The sequence below is a fragment of the Penaeus chinensis genome, chromosome 7 (genome assembly GCF_019202785.1).
Source record: "Penaeus chinensis breed Huanghai No. 1 chromosome 7, ASM1920278v2, whole genome shotgun sequence".
NCBI classification, from domain to species: domain Eukaryota; kingdom Metazoa; phylum Arthropoda; class Malacostraca; order Decapoda; family Penaeidae; genus Penaeus; species Penaeus chinensis.
Genome location: NC_061825.1, coordinates 45,821,267 through 45,828,576, shown reverse-complemented (window position 1 = coordinate 45,828,576; position 7,310 = coordinate 45,821,267). Strand labels below are relative to the sequence as shown.

General features: G+C 33.1%; 1 protein-coding gene across 1 annotated transcript in view; it reads left to right on the top strand.

Moving 5' to 3' along the window:
- The window catches only part of LOC125027005 (KIF-binding protein-like), a 14,820-nt gene extending 11,764 nt beyond the window's left edge, over positions 1–3,056 (top strand). Inside the window, exon 10 of the mRNA XM_047615611.1 lies at positions 1–3,056. This exon is cut by the window's left edge and continues 451 nt beyond it. The gene's annotated coding sequence lies outside the window, so the exon portion shown is untranslated.
- The last annotated feature ends 4,254 nt before the right edge of the window (positions 3,057–7,310 follow it).

Below are 7,310 nucleotides of genomic sequence, written 5' to 3'. Positions count from 1 at the left end.
CAAGTTACAACCCATGAGAAACACTTAGCTGAGCATAGGATTTTTTTCAGCATCTTTTACCCTATACGGAAGATTAGTTGCAGAATAGATACATGATGTTAAATATGTGATATATAATGCTTGCTGTAATTCTGTACTGATCAATATACTGCTTAAGTGTGATTTAATATACTTCATCTTGAGATTTTAGACAAATATATCTTGCTGTTTGGATAAGCATAACTCAAATTATGTTAACTTAATATGTGGTAATGAGTTTTAGGTACGAGTTATCTGTATTTTGTAGCTATAAAGTAGAAAAATTATATATTATAGCTATTTTTCAAGAAATTACATGAAAATTCTATCAAGCTGCTGTATAGAGGCGAGGGGATAAACAAGTGTGTTTTCACCATTTACCTAGAAAAAGCTATTTTTGTGATTTTTTTCTATATATTCTGCTTCTGTTCAGATATCTGTTATTTCCATTTACATAACTTTTTTTTAATATACCAAGTATATATTTTCATTTGGCTGTTCAAGGCCATGAAGGCATTATGAGAATACCATTGTATGCATTGGTCATTTTTGCATTTGATCAAATAGAATTACTTTCAAGTAGCTGTGTAATGTGTGACATACATAGAAAAGGTGATCTTTGAAAGGTAGTTCTTGTATAAATGAGGAAGATGAAATAAAAAGCCTTTATAAATTATAGGGTTCTTTTCAACTTCTTTGCTTGGGTTCATTAAACAGTTTGCAAACTCAGTAAGTAAGCAGTTAGGTTGACTACTTATATGATCATGTTACTTGCTTTTTAATTATCTAATTTATAACTATTTAGCTCTGGAAACTACACTATAGTAGAACATGCTTACATTTATACTACTGTGTAGATGGTTTTAATCCAGTTGTACCAGTTGACATCTAATCAGGTTATGGTGAACTTGGTCTAAATGCAAGATGGTAAGTATCCACGCCACAGACAGCTGTCTGCTTTTAGTTGTGTGTTAAACAGCTGGTTGCATGTCTGGCCCTGTGATCATGGAGGAGATATAGCCCCTTAAGCATAGGTTTAATGTCTCTTTTAAGCCTCAACTGTGTGTGCCACAGCTTAAAGCATAAAGAACAGGGTATGTGTATGTTTCCGTCACTCCTAGTTTTTCACTAGAACAGCTGACTACAATGCATGGCACATGGCTCAATATGGTGTGCAGAAAGCCTGTCATCAGTGAGTTAAGTAAAGCAAGATACAGATGGTGAGCTACTTTTAAGTGAAAGAAAAAGAATAAAAGAAAATATCAATAACTTCCATGTGTGAAAGTCCCAATACTACTTGCTCTCTGGTTGTAATTGCATGTGGAGATGTGTAAAGTCAGTGATTATGCAGTTTGGCTTTTACTATAAGTAACTCTAAAGGAAAAGAGGGTATGCATAAAGTCAGCAATTTAGATACCTTGGAATATGACTCTCTGTATTTTGTAAGGATACTGTATATTCCTCTGTGCGTGTGTGTGTGTACGCACACGCGTGCACTTGTGTGCATGCTTGTGTGCACATGTGTGCATGCTTGCCTGCCCGTGTATATGTGAGTGCATGTGAGTTTTTACAAAATCTTTCAGAAAGTATGCATGGAAATTTGTCTACATTCCTATTTTTATGAATCTCCTCATGATCTCCCACTAATTGTGTGTATATGGCACAGATTGATAGAGAGTAAGAAGGAAAGTTACCTTCTTTTTTTTTTTCTTTTTTTTCTGGTTATTCAAGCTGTGAACACTTTGTGTTTTTATGTGTAATTTTTGAATTCCCATCAACTTTCTCATATCTAGTCAAGGCATTCAATAGAAAGTTTTGATGTAAACAAAAGGAACTAACACAGTGACTAGTTTTGTCAAACGAAGATCATACCTTTCTAAAAATTGTGTGGAAATAAGAAAAAGAAATAAAGTAAGTTGTTCACAGCCATTTCTACCAACTTGGAAGAGATGGCAGAGGTTAACTTATTGTAAATTGTAATATTTTGCCACAATGTATCTTTCATCACCACTAACAGCTTTATGTTTGCAAATGAATTGCAAATATTCATGCTATTGTATACAGTGCTGATCTGCATCTCATTGGCCTCTGGCTCTCAAGAAAGTGATTACCACATAGTTCAAGTTCATATGAGTATTATTAATTATTCATTGTGTGAATGCATTCACCATACTCAAACTGCATAGAAAACATTATCTTTACACAGTGATCACTCTTTGATACTTTTATGATGACTGTAGAGGTATGTGTAGAGAATCACACTGACATTTAAAATCTCATGCCAGATGTATTCAGATTATGATAGAAAGAACACATAAGCAAGAATTATTATGTCATTCCTAGTTCATTTAGCAGAAGAACTATGCTTTGTGCTTAAAAGTGTACATCTAAATTTAGAATAATTATCATTTTCACATTCCATCTCTTACAAAATAGATCTGTTACGTATGGTAAGCATTCAGATTAAACTGCTTGTAATAAAGTTACGTCATCAAATATTGACTGTTACTCTTACACTGATTTTTTGCTTTCTATTTGCCATACTTTTTTTTTTTTTTCCACAGTTTTTTTATTAGAACCACTTCAGACTTTCATTAGTCAGAACCCTAGTAAATATTAGGGAATAACCCAGAATAAAGAAATAAGCATGCCAGAGTACATAGACCTACCAGATATTGGCCAGTGTTACACATGTAACACATGTGTTGTTTGAATCATTTGCTTCATACCTGTGATTGTTAGTTATAAGTAACTAGAGATCTCACTTTGGAGTTTCCTTTTATTGTTTTGATAGATGTAAATTTAAATTAAAGTCTAGCTAGTGATTAGATGTACTTAAAATTTACTTATAATATAGAAGCTAAAGGAAGTGTCTTCTGAGTGTATGCTTAATAGAAAAAATAACAAGAAAAATTGCAGCCACAAGCTTTTCTTTACATCCAACTACACACACACACACACACACACACACACACACACACACACACACACACACACACACACACACACACACACACACACACACACACACACACACACATACATACTTGCATATGTACACATACCCCCTCCCCCACACACACACACCCTCCCCCACACACACACACACACTCACATACACAAATATAGATATACATACATGCATACATACATATATATATATTATACATACATACATGCACGACACACACACGTGTTGTTTGTGTATATATATGTGTGTGTGTGTGTGTGTGTGTGTGTGTGTGTATGTGTGTGTGTGTGTGTGTGTGTGTGTGTGTGTGTGTGTGTGTGTGTGTGTGTGTGTGTATGTGTATATGTATATATGTGTATATATGTTTATATATATATATTTATATATATATATATATATATATATATATTTATATATATATATTTATATATATATATATTTATATATATATTTATATATATATATTTATATATATATTTATATATATATATTTATATATATTTATATATATATATATATTTATATATATATATATATTTATATATATATATGTGTGTGTGTGTGTGTGTGTAATAAGATTAAAATCATTCAACATATGTAAATAAGCAGACACACATGCACAACTTATTTTTATTAATAATTTGACTGAAGATGTTCCATATTAAAGTGCTACATCGGTAAATGAAGATATAATATCCAGTAATGTGTTTCACAGAGGAAGAATTGGTACGGCTGGTATTATAAAATTAATTATTAACCCAGTGCCGACAGACATGGCATGTACATACATGCCATGCCCACTGTGAGTCTACTTATTTAATTGTTTTTGCACATAGATGGCTACACTTGTACAAAGTCACCAGTGAGCCAGTTATGAGTTCTGCCTGTCTCACCCATTTACCCTTTTCATTGATTTACGAAATATTTTATATCTTATTTTGCTGGATGAACAAATGTTTTACTAATGTTTATAAAATTATAGTTATTATAATGTTTATAGTAAAAACAACACTATTGATATTCATACCACTAATAAAAAAAATTTCATGCCAATTCAAGGAAAGGGGAAACCAGGTAAGGTCACAAGATCTACTATTTGACTCCTTTGTGACTAAGCACTAACAGAGCCATATATGTACATATATGACAAAAAAATCAGCACAGCATTTTCCCCATTTATTATTCATTTTCCCCAACGGCAATGGGTTAATCATAGCAGATGTCAGTGACATAAAGCATGATGAAGGGAAGATAGATATGAACAGTGTTCATTGTGATAACTGACAAATATAGAAAAGATATGAATGAAAATAAATATTTTGCACTGTGCAGATATTAATTTGTGTACATTCCATTTTTGACATAGGAATTTTATTTGAATTTTGACAGATTCACACAAAATTAATTTTAGTTTTTTTTCCTGATGATACAAAATGGAAAAAGTGAGCAAGAGTATATTAAACATGTGTTTGCATCACCAATTCATTAATTTCCTTTATTACAAAGAAAGATCTTGTTAGCTGATCTCACTTCTTGGTGAATACTTACACCTGCTTGTGCTTGCCTGTATGTTTTCCAAAGCTTCAATTTCATCCCTAGGAATACACATAGGTTATTATAACAGGACCTGAATATCTTGGAGTTGTCCATTCAGATTTTTGTTTTTCTTTTCTCTTCTTTTCTTTTTTCTTTTTCTTTCTTTTTGAATATTAAGTCTTCAGGTTGGTGGTCTTGTAGCAGCTGCTTTTAATCTAGCATTAAGTAATTTTTCACCCCCAGAACACTGTATGTGTGCCATTTTTTGTTCATTTTTCAGTAAGGTGTAGCAAAAGTCAGGGGACTTGATTTCTGAGTAACTAATCCAGTTTTATTCCCTGTATTTGGGACAGTACATGTCGGCTTAGTTGATTTACTTACATATTTCACTGTATTGCCCCTCCTTATATTTATTTGTAATGTTTATAAAGGGAAATCCATATGATGTGATGACAACATTTAAAAATTCAGTTCTTGATTGGCATTTCTTCCCTCTTTTGCACAAAATAATAACAGCATAGGTTCATAAGGAGTTTCTTTTTAATTCCATCAATTTGAAGAATTAAAAGTGCTCAAATGTAAAAGGCATATACTCTTTGTTGAAAATGTATAAGAGCAATGGCTTGTGAGCTGTCTTAGGAAATTATTGTCTAGTCATTTAGTGCCTAAGTAAGGCCATTATGAAAAAAGTGAGCTGGAATGAACGTCTTTGATATGTTCTTGGAAGTGTATAGTAAAGATTTTTTTGTCATTGATAGTTGGATATATTGGTTTCATTTTTTTCCAGTGATACGTTATGCCTTGTCTTCAATTATTATAAATATTTTCATAACTATATCTTGAACATTTTTGTATATAAATAAAAAAAATGGTGAAGTGTATTCTGTGTCACAGTTAGAAGTTGTGTATTTCACAAATAACAAAGCAACCGCAAACTTCTGATTATCAGTTGCTGAGAAAGTGGAATGTGAATTCTAGTAACAATTTAAGTCATAGGAAGAAAGAGACATGGTAATTGTATGCAGTTGATTGCAATGTTTGTCACTTTTTATGTGGTGTGATTTTGTGACTTTCAATACCTTTATGTTTGATTAATAATTGTGCAAGGAATGTATTTTTTTATGTTTTTATTTTTGGTGATGTAACACATAATAAATATAAAGGATAAAGTATTTCTGTTGACCTTCATACAGTAGGGCATTTTCATTTTCTCTGTGTTTTTTTTTTAGCATTGTCAGTAATTGATATATTTTCAGTTTGTATGAATACTATCATAGTTCATTATGCTGATACTAATACAAGACCATTATGATCAAATTCCAATAGATAAGACATAAAAAAAAAAACTTCAGTGGTAGTAACTGTCAGTTACACAGAAAATAAGCGAAGAATGAAACACCAGGGAATAAAAGCGATTATTTCAACTGACCTGTCCATAATTTAGGGTATGGTATTTGTCAACCTGTCTACCAATGCGAAAAAAAGTGACAATTTTTAATCTTTGGTTGATATCTTGTAGACATTTGCAATGCGATTTACTTTACGACCATCTCTATCCTTCACTGAAACATTTGTGGTTTCCGCTCTCACAGACCTGACCTCCATCATATCCTCTCCTCATATTATATGCCTTCAACAAACTTTTCTCACACATTCTCCAATACCAATCCCCAATTACCATTTTGTTTCTTCCCCACACTCCCTTTATGTCTCGTGTCATGCCCACGTTTTGAAGCAGCCCATACCTCTACTTTCCCCCACCTATCCTCCCTATATAGACATCCCAACCTATCAGACATCCTTACAGAATCTCACACTTTCTGCTTTGACAACCTGTTTTCCTTCCTCAAACGCATATATATCCTTCACTTAATCTAACCCCCTTTACATTACCTCACCCGACCCTAACCCATTCACTCACCAATTCCTTAACCCAGCTTTAACAATTAATCACTAACCCAACCACCCTTCACTAACATCAACTATAGTGCTACATGACCTTAGATGTCTAGAACATTTATTTTGCTTTTAACCATTAATCATTTACGACCATCTACAACCACAGATAATGGACGATTGATGAGGGCAATTTACCGAATTTCTTCCAGTCTAGCAATATACAGTCCAAAGTAGGGGAGCCAGTCACTAGTCACTGGGATTACTTATAAATAAGATAAGGTAACCACCATATACCGAGGTTATGATCTCCACCTACTAAACAAAGACTCATGATATAAGAGAGTTGTAAACACGTGCATAATATACTATTTGATATGGCAATATATGAAACCAAATTGGCTCATAATGAAAAGTCTGTAGACCACGGAGTAAATAGTCATAAGGTAATTACTATTTTGATTGGCGTAAGTCTCGTCGTGATGATCTTTTGCATGTTGAACAGGCTCGTGCTTCACTCAGTTGATATTTGGAGTCCTCTGCAAGTGCTACTCTAAAATTAGAACTTGACATTACCTACTAAACCCGTGTTTTATTTAGTTTCCATCTTTTTGATGCAGTCGCTTAAAGCTAGGTAACATATTTAATTCCATACAGACATAGATACGGCCGGAGTGATAGCGCCTAATTTCAAGATGCCTTTCCTGTTTTCGAAATCTACGGTGTTGCACGACCATGTTTCACTAGCTCGGGTGACATATACAGTATTAAAAATAATAAGACTTGGCCACACTAACAATCTACATTCCAAAAGAATTGACTCATCTTTTTCTCTAACCATGACTTTTCAAATTATTTAGGTGCCCCTTCCCCCCCAATCCCTTGCCCG